The following is a 17922-nucleotide window of genomic DNA, read 5'->3' on the forward strand; positions in this document are numbered from 1 at the left end:
AACCCATGTGGGGGACCTGGAGGATGTTCCTGGCTCCTGGCTTTGGATCAGCGTAGCACCAGCAGTTGCGGCTCACTTGGGGAGTGAATCATCGACGGAAGATCTTCCTTTCTGTCTCTCCTCCTCTCTGTATATCTGACTTTGTAATAAAAATAAATAAATCTTAAAAAAAAAAAAGCAGAGAGCATGCATCAGTTCCCAAGGTGCTGTTTTTCAAGGAAAACAGTGATACAGGTAATTTAGTGTAGAAAGTTTAATTTGGAGCAACGTTTCTCAATTAGAGACAGATTTCTCTTTGCTAGCCTTGCACACCTCCCCTAGGAACATATGGCACTGTCTGGGCTGTCAGAAATCTGGGATGGGAGTGCTATTGCACACAGGAAGTGAAGGCTAGGATGTTGCAAAACATCTAACAGTTCCACAATGAAGGATCACCTAATCCAAAGGTCAGTAACGCTGATGTTGATATCCCCTGATCCTGACTGCAAAAATGTGTTCCATTAATATTTACGGTAACCTGATAGAGCAAAAAAAAAAAGGGGGGGGGTGGGAGGGAAGGCTTCTGGCTTTCTGGTTGCATTCTTGTCTAGGAAAACACCTTTTGAAAACAGAGATCTTCGGGATGATACTCTGCTGGCTCTGCCTTCAGACCAGAGAGGGTATACCTAAGACGACGTTGAACTTGACTGGACAATAAGATGCTGGACTCTATGTTTGGTATATGCTTGCAATGAGGGAATCTCAACTGAACTTGAACTGTAGTTATGCAACAAGGTGGAGGAATCCACCATGGTGGGAGGGTTTGGGAGGGGTGGGGAGAATCCAAATACCTATGAAACTGTGTCACATAATACAATGTAATTAATGAATAAAAAAAAATAAATTAAAAAAAAAGAAAACAGAGATCTTAAATCTCACATACTCTGTAGCAGATCAAAATCCCTACAGGGCCTTGATGTTCCCAATTCAACAAAGAGATTTAAGAAATGTCTTTAACTTTACTATGATCATTCTTTTGAAAAGTATTTCAATTTATGACATAAAAGGGAGAGTAAGCAAGGAATAAGTATTGGCATTTTTTCCCACCAGCTACATGCTATCTCAAGATCTACTCATTCTAACCTGTTTCTGTCACGTACTGTAGGAGATAAATAGCAGCAAAGGTGTCCCTGGTTAGACTATGAGGCAATTTTGAAACAACTTCTCCACCTTCCTTCACCATCAGCTCTTCTTTTAGTAACCTGGGCTCCTCGGGAGTGGCTGCGCCTGCCCCTTCAGGTGGTTGAGCACATCAGTTCCCATGGATGTTTGTGAACACTGAAAGCCTTCTTCATTCAAAGGAATTCTTCCATGGCACAAGAAGAAGGCTAGGAAATGAACATTCAAAGGAAGTACTAGATAGGCATCTATATGAGGAGTAGGGGTCTTTAGTAAAGGTCTTCCTAGAGCTTGTCAAAGCAGTCCAGTAAGTGATTGTAGATGTTGAAACTTCCAACCCTTGAGGATGCATCTCAGAAGTATTGTTCATCATCAAGGAAAACACTCCTGCCAGAGGCAGAAATGACTCAGCAAAGAGGTGGATTTTTCTCCTTTCTTCCATGAGTTATACTAGGAGACTGCCTCCGATCCTTTCTGGTAGACATCTAATCTCCCAACCTCCACGGAGACCCTCTCATTTGTCTTGGAATGGCAGTACTCATCTAAGATTCCTGGGAAAGGCACCCTTACTGGGATGCAATAGGAGGCCCCTGCAGGCACTATTTCATCACTAGAGTTGGTCAAATACATGAGAAGTCTTTAGTAAGTTCACAGAACATGCATATTATGAAAACTATCCATGAGCTTCAGAACTTTCTGCACCAAATTAAATGACCTTTGAATTACATTTTCCAGGAACCTGCTGAAATATCTATCCATGTATAATGAAAGCTATGTTCCTACAGATCAGACAACTCTGGCATTGAGAATTTACATATTTCTCCCACTTTATTCAAGTGTAAATAAAATAAAGCCAGAATACTCTTTCAGCCTCTTTCTTAATATATCATTGTTAACATAATTATTAAAACAAATCTTTTAGTAAATAGAAGCACTATTATTAAATCAAATTTTACAGAAGGCTGCAGTTATGTAAGAAAACTTGGGATTTACTGAAGAGTGAGACCTAAGAGGAAAGAATTCCTTTCCACATCAGTAGAACTGACAACAGGGAAAACGTTTTCCCTTCCAAATTAGAGCAGGTTTACTGCTAAGATCCATGGATGAAATAATCAAGTGAATGCACACACACTCTTCTCTGACACCGCTTAGAAAGTAGTGTCATACACAGGAAAAATATGCAAGGAGCAGTGAGTTGGCATCTCCTGAACTCCCCCTTCTCTTTATTACCAGCCCAGTCCCAGTTCTTTATTCCCCTTCAGCTCATTTGGATTTTTCTCCTTCTTTATTGCCGTAGGAAGTGTACAAGAGCATGTGATGCTATCAGTGATGTATTTAATATTTCAAGGCAAACATAGTATTTGGAAGTTATTGGGTTATAGCCATGAAACATTTGAGATGAAACCTGAATCATTTCTGCTTTGTATTAGGTATTGACTCCCATTAACTATCCTATATAAAGAATAAAGTGGCCGGAACAAGACGTAAAATGAGAAATCATTGTTCTAAAGACTATCAATAATTCTGTACTGTCCCCATAGTTTTCAGAGGTGTGTGGAAGAATTCAGTTTTAATAATTTAAAACTAAAGAATGAATTTTCTCCTAAGGATCAATTCTATATAGATGTCTGAAGCTTTAAAGTGATTTTTCAAAAATAAAAACCCAAATCGCTTATTATCCACAGTCTAGGGAGGGAGTTGCATTGGCAACTCATGAATGGAGTTCTGCTCGTTTTCAAATTATTACACAAACACTGGCTTAGGTGAGTATGTTGTTATTGATTGCCATTTCTGGAAGTATCTATGCACATCTGGATTTCACCTTTCATACTTGATTCATTTTCATTTGTTATTATTAAAATACATTATCTTACATACGTAATTATGAAAGACTAGGTGTGAAAAAATGTACAATGAATGACTGTGCTATTTTTGTAATAATAGTTGGAAAGTTTTCGACTACTTAAAGTTTAGTGAGTTTGCCTTTGTGTGGGTATGCATGTGTGTGTGCGTGCATTCATAGGTAAGGGACACATACAGGAAAGCTCTGTCATGCTTTACATTTTCAAGTTCTTAGGACAGACACTAGGAGAGGACTTCAAAAAGCTAGTAGAAGTAGAATAACAAGATGAATTCGGTTTGTCATAAAAAATGTTTAAATTCACAAGTAAAAAACTTATGGAAAATACATATCATGAAAAACTATGCATGCATCTCAAAAATTTTGCACCAAAATTAGCTTATCTTTTAGTTTAAATTTTCCATGTACTTTTTGAAGCACACTCATGCATTACTGGTTTAGGAAATAGTATTCCATGAGGCAGATGTTGGACACAATGGTAAAGACACCACTTTGGATGCTCACATCTCTTATTAGAGTACCTGGGTTCTAGTCTTGGTACAATTTCTGATTTAGTTTCCTGCCGCTGTGCACCATGCGAAGCTTCAGGGTACAGCTCATAAATCTTAATTCCTGCCACCAACTTGGGAGTCCGGTGCTGAGTTGGCTTCAGCCTGGCTGAGCCCTGGTTGCTGTGGTCAGTTGGGGAGTGAATCAGCAGATGAAAAATGTGTCTTTTAAATAAGTAAAATATTTAAAAATAATGGAAGAACTTATTAAAAGTATATTTTCCACAAATTTAAGTACTCAAGACGGAGTCTTTTATTTCCAGGGAGACTTCAGAAGTATTTATTTTGAGAGGAATTTAGGAAAATTATCCCATATAAAGTAATTTGATAAATTTCTTGTTTTTAAAAATTATTTTATAACACAGTTTAATAGGTACTGGGGTCTCTCTCCCCTTTCCCAAGCTCCCTCCCCTCCAGTCTTACAATAGGTGTCTTTTGAGAATCTTATTTTTTTTTTTAGGGATGAAAGATATAGCCCTTAACCAACAGTTATTGAAGCTTTTTCAAAGCAAGAAGTAAAACATCCTTGAAGCCAGACTGCATCTTAAGCAGCCAAGCTATACACTCCTTATAATTAGAATAGACATGCCTTGTAACTGAGAAGTCTTTCTTCATATCTAATCTAAATATATCTTGCTGCCAACTCTGGCTACTTCTCCTTATTTGCCTCAGTGTGGGGTAAAATAGATCTACATTTTCAAAGCTTTTTTTTTTTTTTTTTTGCTTTTTGCTAAAGAGCCATTATTAAGTTGTTCCTTTCAGCATCCCGTCTCTTGACTAAGCAACCTCAACCCCTGTACCTTTTCTAATTAATAGGTTCTATTTACTGATTCTTGCATCATTCTTACAACTTTTACTCCGCATCTTTCTTGAAAACACAGAGCCACTGAAATGTCAGTGGTCTCAACTGAAAGGGGAAGAGTTAGACATGCACAAGTGCTTATCCATCAAGCTTTGCCTGTTTGCTTCAACTAGGAAATCTACTGAGCTTTTGTTCTTTCTAAGACTCTTTGTACCTCCCCTGGTCCCTATCTTACCTATCATCCTTGTGCAGGGGGCATGCTAATCTCTGTATTGTTCCAATTTTAGTATATGTGCTGCTAAAGAGAGCATTCTATTTCCTTTCTCTCTCTCTCTCTCTCTCTCTCTCTCTGCGCTCTCACACACGACCTAGATGAGTCAGTGGCTCTCCCATGGTTACCAATGACTGAAAAGCCTGCCCATCAGCATAGCCCCATAGGACACTCTCCTTGATAAAGAATCCAAAATTTATCTTTCAGCGCTTTAAAGTTTTCATACTTCTTTTGTCACAACAATAGAGATAACCCTGCTTGTTTTTGCATTCTTTTTGAAACCTACTTTTGTTATTTTTTGTTTTTATATTTTTACACTTAAAATAGGAAAGAGAGCCCCGTGGCATGGCACATGTGTCAGTGGGAAGGTGGTACCTCAACACGACAGACCAGCTCTCTCCTCTACCCGCGTGCTCCTTAGTATTGGAGAGACTGAGTTTACCAGGGTCGTCTGGTCCTTAGACAGTTCTCTGCGGAGCTTAGTTAAATACCATCCTGCGCTTCTACTGCTGAAAAGGTAGTAAACTCATTTTCAGGCTAAAAATCTTGTTGCCCTGTCCCTCACCACTAAGATAAAACACATCTAACTTTTTTTAATAACTTTTTCTCTAGTTCCTTATTGTTTTCTTTTAGCAAACTTCTCACTACATTCTTCCCAAGCTTGAACTGAGTTAGTATGATTTTCAAACACAATAACTCCATTGACAGGTTCAGCACACTGTGGACAAATATGTGTGGCACCCTGGTGCTTGACAAAGCAGCAGAAGCAGAAAAGTCATTCTTACACTCACCTTGCCCTTTGTCCCTGAAGCACGTTATTAAGATCCTCATTCCAGAGGTGCCTTCTTTATACTTGAAGACAAAGGGCATCTTAATTTCTGTAGACCTGGTACACAGAGAAGAATCTGCACAAATATGGCTATTTTACTACCATCAGATTATATTCTTTCGTCTTCCCACCATATTTCACCATGACTGTTCACTCTTCACCAAAGGTAAGCACATAAAGTTTATCTTTTTCTTTGTGCTTCCATCTCCTTATAAAGCCTCTCAAGTCATGAAAATATATTAACCAAATGCGTATGCTTTTGTCTTGTTAATATTTCTTCTTGTTGCTGAGGCCTAGAAAGAAAATATATTTCTTTCCCCCTACACCATTTGAAGCTTCTAAAAAATTCACACGAAAGCAGATAGACTTTCCAGATGTGAAGATGTAATGCAGTATGCATCTGTTCAACCAGATTAAAGATGGATTCCTAATGAAACTGTTAACTATATCTTTACAATAGGATGCTGGATTCTCTGCCATTGTCCATGCCTGCAAAGATGGTTTTATGACTGTTTATGAAGAACTATACTACTGTATTAATATAGGGAAAATCAGTGGGAGGGAATTTTAGGGGAGAGGCTAAGGGAAATCGCAAAACCAATGGAACTATATCATAAAACAATAATAATAATAATAACAATAATAATAATAAAGCAGATGGACTTTAAATAATGTTGGTTGGGAATGCACATAACAAAACACTATTCAAGTATAGTAACAACTTTTTAAAAATTATTATTAACACTGTAAACTGCTAAATACTAAAATGAAAATAGACACGAGACAGCTGAATAGTAACAACTTTGAATGAATTTTCCTTTTACTAGTCAAAATTATGTGCTTTCCAAATTATGACACATGTGAGCCATGTAGCTGTCATTTTTGCAGGTAATTTAGTGTATTTGTGGATATACACACTCTTTGCCATTGCAAGTATCCCACAAATCCCCAGGATATCACAGGAACAACTGCACTAAGAGAATACTCGGGTAAAACAGTGGCATTTAATACTCTCATGGTGACCTAGGAGTCTTGACAATTTATTTTAGGCCTGAACTTCTTTATTACAAAGGCTAACTGGAGAATTCCTTAGGTTTGTTTGCCACCAACAATGCCGCTGATTAAGCCTAACTGAAATCTACTGGTGGTGTGAAAATAGAAAATGGATACACTTGAAATTTCAAATCGCAGTTATTAACCTGAGCATTTCAGGTTAGAATTTTTTTTAAGATTTATTTATTTTTTACTACAAAGTCAGATATACAGAGAGGAGGAGAGACAGAGAGGAAGATCTTCTGTCCGATGTTTCACTCCCTAAGTGACCACAATGGCCGGTGCTGCGCTGATCCGAAGCCAGGAGCCAGGAACATCCTCCAGGTCCCCCACGTGGGTTCAAGTTCCCAAGGCTTTGGGCCATCCTTAACTGCCCTAACAGGCCACAAGCAGAGAGCTGGATGGGAAGTGGAGCTGCCGGGACCAGAACAAGCACCCATACGGGATCCCGACGTGTTCAAGGCGAGGACTTCAGGCCACGCTGCCGGGCCCTGCTCATTTTAGAATTTTAATGTAAGATACATTATGCTTAATGTTTATATCTTAAATGAAAAACATGGTGGTGTCAGTTTTAAGGAATTTAATAATTTTCTGAGTTGTGATATAAAACTCAAATAATACCAGTGTAATTATCTCTTGAGTTAGTTTTAAAAATAGCGCTGTCTATCTACTATTTTTAAATATAGCAAAAACATCCTTTTATAACTTTTTCACTTGATCGAATGATCAAAAAAGTTCACTGCGTCTTTTTGTCTGTCACTGCACTAGCTTTTTTTTCTTTCAAAAAAAAAATATTCTGATAAAACTACTCAAGCATTTCTCCAAGACCAACTATTACCAATAAGAGAATGATATCAAGCTCATAAAAGTTTGACACCTTGTCCAAAGTTGCCAATCTATAGTACCCTATGACTTAAATCTAAACCTAATCAATATGATGATGTTTGAGTATTTACTATCACACGAGGTTACAAACCTCTTTAGCAAAAACGACCAACAGCAACTCTGTAACTAAGCAAACCAGACACTGGATTAATGAGGAGGTGGAAAGTTTTGTTCTCTAGTGGAAGTATCTATTTTTCAGTAAAAATATCTAAGCCATTAATGCTTTTATTGAAAAGTTAATTTTTCATGAACTTGTTTATCTAAGAGTAAATAACCCTTTTTGCCAGAACACATGGTTTCTTCCAAATAATTAAGTGTTTTGAGTGATGGTGAATATTCCTGGATCAGATCCAAGCTCTACTAGCCAATATCTGGGATGATTACACCACAGATTAAGAGAAATAACTGTAAGAGCTCACCAGGTGTGTTCAATCATGAATGTTTGTTTTCCCATCGCTTCCTCTTTTGATCATGCCAACCTTACAGTGAAGAACGATAGTAAAAATGTGCAATTCCAAATGGGGAAATGGAAAATGAATGGATGAGCTTTCCAGAGCACAGAAACCATCAGCAAAACTGCCAGCCCAGAAGTAATGCAACTTCAGTAAGGGAAGAGCTCAGCATCTTTAAGAAAGGGAAACTGCTAAAAATGAAATGTTATCTTGACAAACAAAATTGAGAACTTTTCCTTTACTCTGGATTCAGTACAACATGAAAACATAAAATGTTCTCAGGTTTGCCAACTTGCACTGGATGCTTTATCCCAACACACTGAATGATAAGCCGCCATGCTAGCCAAGAAGTTTTATCTACCTGGATTTCTGTGAGAGAGTCACAATTTGTGTTGCTGCTGACACGCAAACTCAGCAATGATTTATATATCACTTAGGCTTAGGCATAATTTTAGGTGTCTTTTTTTTTTTTTTTTATCACTTAGTCCCTCACCATTTGTATTAGTTCATGAAGGCTAACAAAGTCTTAAAGACATGGTCCTATGTAAACAATAAAACTTATTTTTCACAGTCTGGGATCAAGGTGCCAGAATAGTGGGTTGTGGTGTGATCCCTTTCCTTGGTTGCAAGTTTCTTACTTCTCATTGTGTCTTTACATGGTGAGAAGAACTGCTTTACCCTAATTTACCGGCCAAATGATCGATCTTCTATTCCTCTGTCATTGGGGTTTAGAATTTTCACATCAGTTTTGTGTTGGGACAAATATTCTACCCATTACACCACTTTTTGTCCACTCTTCACATTAAAGCCCGAGGATTTTTCCAAAACATAAATCTGGTCTTGTCACTTTCCTTCTTTAAATCTTCCATAGTTTTCTATGGATGGTCTAAAGCACAAAGCTCCTTATTTGGTACAGCTAACAAAGCTGTGTAGAGACCCATCTTGTCACCCCATGGAGCCAGGGGTACAGGCCCCGTGAGAGCTTCTATCTTCAGGCCTTTTTCTTACTCATGCCCCTTGTAAGTGTCTTAGACAATGTACCTCTTCCACCTACAGCTTCTTGAGGTCATTAGCTGATGTGAAGCTGGTAAAAGCCTGTATCTGTTTCTCAAAGAGTGAGTACCATGCTCACCACTTTAAAGGTATGTTGTTATTCATCATCATTTTTATCCTTCCTCAACTTCTCATTTGCAAATGTGTTCAAAGACTCAGAGCAGCCAAGTCTGAATTCTGGAGTCAGTAAGAGGAATAGAAAGTCCACAGAAGAGGTAAAGAAGTATGGATAAGAAAATATTACATGTTTCAATCATATCCACAAACAATTCTTCTCATTCTCTAAGAGTTATTATAAATAAGAGAGTTTAACTCACAAATGTCTACACCTAAGTAGCTACACAGGTAAAGAATGACCAGAAAGAGAATGGTTTAAAAGGGTCAAGTGATTTGTGTAGTAGTTACAAGCTTTTGGAACACCCTCTCCCAGTTCCCTGGGCTCAGGCCCTGGATTTGCTTTTGATACATAACCCGGAAGGTTAATGCTGATGGTATAAGCAATTGAATATTTGTTGCCCATGTGGGAGACTTGGCTTGAGTTCCTGGTTGCTGGGCATCTAGGAAACAAACCAGCAGATGGGAGTCTGTCTGACTTTCTCTGTGTCTGTCTTGTAAATAAAATAATAGGAGTGATTCACGGATGACAGTAATCCAAAGATAATTCTTACGACAGTCAGCATATGCATTATATTCATTGGCAATAGTTTCTATTCTATCTTTGTCACTGTGCAACATTTCTTTCCTCAACTGTAAGTTATAAATAAGAAAGCAAACTAAAGGTCCTTTTAATGTCTAAATTCAGTAAATTTGAAAAGAATTTTGTTAGACACATGTAAGAAATGAAATAAAATTGAATCATGCAACTTAATATTACACATAAGGATTGGATCAGCTTTTTGGTTAAACAGCACTCTTGCAATTTAAGTGTGTTGTTAATGGGTGTGGTCATGTGCTTGATTCAATTAAAAATGAGTTGTATACGGTAAAGGGATTCATATATTTTCTAGTTTTTATGGAAGGTATAATTCCACATGAAAGATATTCAGTAACATTCAATGCTAAGGAACAACCTGAAACTATTCTTACTTTATACCTCATCTAGTAAATGTGAGCTTGATGTCTAGTCTTTCTCACGGTACCTTTCTCATACCTTTGTGTTCTTACATAAAGCAAAGCTGCCTATGATCAACAGTTTCAAATGTTTTCTGCATTCTCCACAGTCAGCCCATTCACTTACAACCCCCCTGGATATCCTTTTAGGAATCTGTGCTTTAATTCAGTCCTCCATACTGAGCAAGGGAACTCCAAAAAGGGGCCTGCTGGCCCAATGGCCACTTTTTGGATGCTGCTTTTCCCAGTCATTGGGTTTCCATTAGCAGGAAAAGGGTTCTGAAAAGGGTGAAGAGGATCATCTTGACCTAGGTTGCTACCAGCCTGAGCTCCTGCAACTGTGACCTGTCAATAGCACTCACTCATGGCAGCAATCTGATGTTGGGCAAAGACTGTCACACTCCAGGAAATCTCTCTCCTTGTGCTTTAATTTCCCATCACATTGCTCAAGGAATAAGTTTTGAGGTTCTTTATAGACTATCCTCTGATTTAATCTTCTCTTTAATTCTTGTTCATTCTCGTGCTGTTACTGTTTGTTTTCTTTAGTTTTTAAATCTCACTCAGTATCACACCTCATTTCTCTTGTCTGTCCCAAAGCTATTTTCTCTAGAGAACACTATCAGTTTTTGTCTATTTTTCACAACCATTAAATCTTATTACCTGGAACTTTCCCCCTCACACCTACATTTTTCTTTCAACTGATTTAAAATCAGCTATGCCTCTGTAGCTTTTCCTTTTGTCTGAAAACTTGCTCAACGAAATGTTGTTGTTTAAATGTAAAAATACCTGCAAATTTAGGATATTACATGGATGGTCATACAATAAGGTCTGTGTTGGAATTTTTCCATTTAGAATTTCACAAGCTACTAAAGTATACACATATATTTTTAATTGTACAGAATGGAAAATATTTGTAAAATTACATGTTTTTCTCAATGTATAAAAGCAAATTGCTAAGCACTGAAGCAAAACACAGGTGTCATATGCCAATTAGCAGACACTTTTAATTTCAGTAAAAAGATAGAAATATTCATAAGAATTTCTTCAACTCATTTGCTTCCCTGTGAGGCCCTCAAATGAAAAGATCATGAATATTCTCACATACTAATTTATAAGAGTTCTGCTTCCACAGCATCAAACTGCTTCCCTCATTCCTTTGCTTTCCTGTTTTTTAATAATTCAGCATAGCTTGTTGCATCCAGCTCTATTCAGAAGTGTCTTTGAGTTCCAAAAAGTTTTGCTTAATTTTAGAAAGTCCATATGTTCTGTTGATAAACACTCCATGCAGACCTAGTTAAATGGATATGGAAAATCTGCCTGCGGATAAATTAAGTTTTTTTTCCACATAGTTTAAGATGTTTTAAAGAAAATGAAGATCAAAATGCAAATTCGTAATGGTAGTAATGTTGAACTAAAGTACACACTTGGTAATGACACTTATACAGTCTCAGTTTTTTAATACTTTATTAACACTACTGGCTTAGATTTCAACATATAATATTTTGTTTTCTAATACAAGAAAACACGTACATCTACTCTGAATTATGAATGATGAAAATTTTCTCCTTTGGTGAGATGCAACCTATACTCAGGGATGTGTTGAACTGATTGCAAGGCTAAGAATTTCTAGATACATGCTACTGAAAGATTAAGTAGAAAGCAATTAGAGAGTGCTGTCTGAAAATAGGATTGGGGCAATGTTCCTACATATTAAAATTTCAAGGGTCATGATAACTACTTGTCCAATTTCATTACATGTACTAATCACTTACGAAAGGCCTACTTCTCCACTAGTGTCACATCATTAAAGCTGGTTAGAAATAATTAACAGATGCAGGTATCACTAAACCCTTATTTGATTAATGATATGGGTTTGGATTATTTTAGTGACTTTTTTCTCATAATAAAAATAGGGCCTAAAGTTTAGAATCCCATCAGCAGTGAAATAAGATATCTTTTCCCCACATCCTCGCTGACAGGTGCTATTAGTAGATTTTGTATGTAGGCAGTTCTTGCTGGGGTTAAATGCAATTCGTTATGGAAATCAGTAAGTATGGAGAGTACTCAGACAACTGAAAATTCATCAACAACATGACCCAACAATCCCACTCCTGGGAATATATCCAAAAGAAGTGATACCTGTTGGGGTCCGTGCAGTGGATGTGGGGGACAGGAAGGGGTGAAGAGTATTGTTCCATTGCAGGCAGGGCCGCAAGGAACTTCCCGCTGTGTGGCAGGGCCCAGTGGATGTCTCTACAACCACCTGAATGCAGCTCCACCTTCCTTTGCGTGGACACTGGACTACTCTGCTTAAGCATTCTAATCCATTCAGGCATTGTTTGCTGCTGTGGAGTTGGCTTTTTACTCAATGTGAGCTTGCCGGTTAATGTCAATAATAATGTCTTGTAAAAGGGCCTTCTATTATTTGTACTGTCTTGGCTGTCCCCATTGACTTTATGCTAACCAAGGGACCTATATTTAGGGTTTCATTCCTTCCTTGATCTTTAGGTTCTCCTTTTCTTTGTGATACAAGATTGAGTTGTAGAATAAGAATTGCAGTAGGAACTTCTATTGTTTTTAGGTAAAGCAAATGGCAGAATTATCCTTAGAAACACCCCTTTGACCATGAAGTAAAAAGTCTGAGCCAGAGTTTGACTGTTTCTGTATAAATAAAGCAGACAGCTTTCCAGCATTGTCCATTATGATCATGAAAGCGTAGTGGTCCATTTCTTTCCTCTTTACGCCTCATCCACGTACCCTTCTCGAGTTCCAAACTCAGCTGGAGCTGGACTCCGGCAGATACCTACATATGACAAAGCAACCTACATCTCCATATTCACAGCAGCACAATCCAAAATAGAAAAGACATGGAAACAACCTAGATGCCCCTTGAAAGAAGACTGGATGAAGAAACTGTTACATTTACTGTATGAAATACTACTTGGCGATTAGAAAGAATGAAAATCTATCATTTACAACAAAGTGGTACCGATTAGAGACCACTATGCTTAGTTAAATAAGCAATCCCCAAAGGACAAATATATATTCTCCCTGATGTAAGACGTCTCTCACCAAAATTACAAAATGAAAAGATATATAGGTAAGCAAGTATATACACTGTTAATCTCAAAAATGGACAGTGAAATGGAGATGAGAGTACAGGGAATTAAAGAAGAAATGCAGTACGTATATCTACTTCTGAATAACAGAACCCCCTCCCCCCAGTAAAACTGTTAAATATACCTTGACAATAAAAATACTAGACTGTCTACTCTCACGACACTATGCTTCGTTCAGAATGCTGGAATCAAGACGAGAGCTGAAGGACTATATTATTGTAAAATACAAGGAACTAAGGGAAATAAGGGAGGAAGGGAAGAGAGGAAAAGGGGTACGTCCTATACCTACAAAACTGTAAAGCAAAAATAAGAATAAATAGATAAATAAACAAATAGTACCTAAAACTCACTTTTATGAAAAGTCTCTGCTGGATTGCTAAAACCCCTTTGCCAAACTATTTTATAGATGAAAATTAGCCACAATTTCTTCTCCAATTGAAGTAAGATCATATATCAGACTTGCCGTAAACTATTTTGTGAGTTTAATGAAAACATAAAATGTAATAGTTAAGGCGGTATAAAATGGTATATGAATAGAGAGACAAATTAAGAGAGCAGCAAGAGACAAAATGACTATCCCCTTTGGAGCAGAGGCAGCCGTCTACAGAAAATCCCAAATGGGACCCAGAGAACAAAAGATACAAGTGGAATGAATCACTTAATTTATTGTATCTTTGAGGGATTAAAAAGAGCCAAAGTTAAGTCCCTGAATTATAGTAAACTCACCACTGTTCATCAGAGACAGTCTAAGCCACCAATGATCTTTCCAGAATGCCTCAAGGGGGTAATTGTCAAATTCAGTAACTTGACCCCAAACAAAGTGGAAAGTGGAGCGATCCTCAAGGACAAGTTCCTTATACGGTATGCTCCAGATATCAGTAGAAAGCTCGAAAAAGTTATGGCAGACCCCAGTAAGTTGTCTTTGGACCAGTTGATCCAGGCAGCTAATGTTGTTTACTATAATTGAGAGAGAAGGAAAGGTGGAAAGACAGGAGCCATAGTGAAATGCTGGCTACTACGAGTGTGCCCCAAAGGACAACAGACCCCAAGTTCCTGCTACAACTGTGGGAAGCAAGCCATTTGTAGAGGGAATGATTTCAACACAAAGGCCAAGTGTATCTTCTTGGACACTGCAAAGAGGATCGCAGGAAATTGAAATGCCCCTGACTCCAAAGGGAGCTGGGGTCTGTTGATTAGGACTCCCAGTGATGGGTTCTGAAGTCTATTGTCTAGGCTCTCACCACCAGGTCCCCTTGAATGGTGGGGTCTCAGAGGGTCAACTTCTTAGTAGACACGGGTGCCTGATTTTCTGCTTTGTTCTTTTCTCCTGGGCCAAGATCCTCTCAAAAGATAACTGTATAAGGTATCTCTTGCCAGCTTCTCGAACAGTATTTCACCACAGTATTTCCACCACTCCTTTCTTGTTATTCCTTAAACACCAGCCCCTTCATTGGGATGAGATATTGGCAAAGGTTTCTGTGGGCTTAGTCTTACTGCTTGATGTTCAAGGATGTTTTCCTCTTTATGAGGTAGGCATTGGCTATACAAACACGCTGGCATTCACAATCAACTAGATTCTCCAAAACCAATATGCACCTGCAAACCATTAGGGCATCTGAAGCTGCTTTTCTAAAAGGAACCTGACAGTTAAGTGTTTTCTACATGGGCCACACATTGTCACTCAGCAATACTGTTTGTTCATCCTTGTGGCTTTTCATCTTGGCCAAATGTTTAACAAAAGGTTGGCCCAGTGGGCAGGAATTTCATATCAAGAGGCTAGAATCCAAAATATCACTCATTCCTTAGAATAACATATGCTGGCTATAGTAGATGTCCTTAGTATTTAGTGGGAATGGATCAGACAGCCCTGCCATATTTGGACCCTGTGCTCTCAACTGTCCTGTGTTCTTCATTTCCCAATAATTAGGGGTCTTTAAACTCCAGATAGCCCTAAACATGAAACCTTGTATGATGACCAATTTCTGTCACAACAACTTGGATGATGCAGATCATTGCTCTGTGGATCCCACATTTTGAGGCGCCCCTTTACCCAAACAATACTCCATTTCATCGGGAAATAACTCGAAGGCATCTTCACCCTTTCTCCATACAGAAGTAGGATATGGGATTCCAAAAGGAGAGTCTGACCATCTAAGCCTGCTAAAATTGGCCACACTTTCAAGTGGGTGGCACAAGAACTGAATGGTCATTTCCTAACTTATTGAGAGACACCAATGGGAAATCCCTTCCCTGAAGATTCTCATCCAGACAAGAAGGGGTTGAGGAATGATTAAAATCCCAAGATCTTTCCAAAAACCTCTCTTCTTTCAAGAGGCACTCCATCTCCTGGCTCTGTGCTGGGAGGTGTTCTCCCCTTCCCTCTTACTTCTCCCTGTACCTGGTCACTTTACAAATCAAACATGTCTGTCTGCAATGAAAAGAGAGAGAGAGAGAGAGAGAGAGAGAGAGAATGAATGAATGAATAAGAGAGCCTGGAAAGAATTACACAGCAAGTAAATTTTGCATACAATGTAATGTAAAATCAATTAGTAAAGAAGGGAAGTAATGACAAACTGTCACAGGACAAGTGGCTATTTATGAAGAAAACCAAGATGAAGTCCTTCTTTCACAGCATTCACTAACAAAAAATGCCATAAATATTTGGAGTAGTTGTAAACAATAAGGTTACCAAACTACAAACAAAAATGTAAATAACATTACAGAAAATCAATTTGAGGGTAGAATTATGGCACAAGTGCAAAATGCACAAGAAGAGTAATAAAAACATAGTTTCAATGTGCTCCAATGGAATACTACAATCTGTGTAGAAAAATTATGACATGCTCAGTAACATGACAGCAGCAAATTATAAACTCCTTCAAATCATTGAGAAAAAATATGATTGCAATTAGTACTTAAGCAGTAATACAGTTAAATAACCTATAAATAAGGAAAATTATGGGTAAATAAATTTGACAGAACTAGTAATAAAAGTAAATTAGAAATAGTATAGTATTTTATTGAAATAAGCAAGCAAGAGAAGAAGGCTTATATATTTCAAAATACAACTAAAGAGGATAAACCTATTTTCTAAGTTATTTGGAGACAGTATCATGTGTCTCAAGATATTCCTATTGCATGACTCATAATCATATAATTATAGATCTATCCTTAGTATGAGATAAGGAAAATCCTTTTGTCAAGTATAATTCAAGAGAAAAAGAATCTTAAGTGTACCAATAAAGGGTGATGGCTACCGAGAAGTTTCAAAACATAAACATATTACACTAGCATGTAGTTATTAAAATGACTTTAGAGAACACAGAAAATGAAGAGAAGATGCTTTGATTAAAATGCAAATGGAAAGCATGATATGCAAAATCATCTATTCAAGATGGCCAAATGATCAAGGAAAATGTTACCTTAATCTGTTTTTATAGTATGAACAAGATGGTTGGACAAGGTTTTAACAGTGTGGAGGGGATATGCAGTCTCATTTTAAAAAATGAAGACATTATAAATGATAAGCTACAACATTTCCTAGGAAGTTCAGTTAATGTTAGCAACAGTTTTAGAAACATTTACACACCAACCTACAGCAAAAAGCTCATAACTTTTAGGATAGCCCTCCTTCCTGATGCCTTGAGGGCCTGTCCTGGTGCAGTGAGGCGGGCTCTGAACACTTTGGACTTCCTCTCCTCCTTTGTGATTTTCTTATCTCTTGCTTTGATTTCTTTTCTTGTCTAAAGTCTAGTCTTATCTTTCAGTTACTCTTAATATTTTTAATTTTGACAATACATAGAAATAGAAGCTCTCAAATGATATATCCTGTGTTTCTGGGCAATCTGTTCCTGGTGTTTTTCTCTGGGCTTGTTCACACACTTGGCTAAAACATCAAGATACTCTGCAGTCTTTTTTGCTTCACTGCTTCCTCAAAGCAATATAGTATCTGCACTGTAGGACACTTCACTAATAAGACTTTGAATCTTGAGTGTTTTGGACCTGGGCTTTATTACATCTTTAAGGGTTTTGTGACAAAATATGGGTGGGACATATCTTCTTCAGGGATTAAAGCATTTGAAGATATTGTTGTCTCTTTTGAGCCTTAACTCTATTGAGAAGGGGATGTGGGACAGACTGGACTAGTCTGTTACACATACTGGCAAACCAGGGTAGGGGCGGGCCTGGTGGGGGTTATTGTGGGTCGTTCTGGCTAGGCTGCAGCTCCCACTGGTTTATGTGAGGACCAGTATGTGTTGGGCAGAACCAGGCTGGACTGCAAACACCCATTGGTTCCACTGGAAGACAGCGATGGAAACAGAACCAACCCAGCAACTGCAACCACCAGCTGATTGGGGCAATGGACTGTACCGGGCCCTGTGCTTGCTAGTACATACAAGAATCTGGTCTGGGAACACCTCAGGCAAAGTTTCTTTGCGGATCCCCCCAATCAAGCTTTCGGACTCAGAACGCTAACCATCAAATGACAAAGGACAGAACAAGTCAATCAATCACCTCAGCTATATGTTGGCAATGAAAATACTGGGCAAACGGAGACTCTATAATGGACTATGTCGATCAGTGGAATCTCCAACAACCACATCATGCTTGGATTGGTGAGAGTGGCAGCAATTCGTGACTGCTGAATTATCAGAACCACTTGAGCAAGACCCTCAGAGCATGCCCCACATCTGGGACCTGGGGTGGTGGGTGGGAGACTGGGTGGGGCTTCTCCCTTAAAATCTCCTTTTTCATCAGATATATTAAGGAAACAATACGGA

General features: G+C 38.2%; 1 protein-coding gene and 1 non-coding gene across 2 annotated transcripts in view; both read right to left on the reverse strand.

The window, feature by feature from the left end:
- Positions 1-17922, reverse strand: part of KCNQ5 (potassium voltage-gated channel subfamily Q member 5) — a 558133-nt gene that overhangs the window by 263703 nt on the left and 276508 nt on the right. The window lies entirely within an intron of this gene.
- LOC118758392 (U6 spliceosomal RNA) lies at positions 4570-4680 on the reverse strand. The gene has a single exon (XR_004995687.2). It is a non-coding gene; the product is annotated as a U6 spliceosomal RNA (small nuclear RNA).

Source organism: Ochotona princeps, chromosome 1 (assembly GCF_030435755.1).
Source record: "Ochotona princeps isolate mOchPri1 chromosome 1, mOchPri1.hap1, whole genome shotgun sequence".
Taxonomy (NCBI): Eukaryota; Metazoa; Chordata; class Mammalia; order Lagomorpha; family Ochotonidae; genus Ochotona; species Ochotona princeps.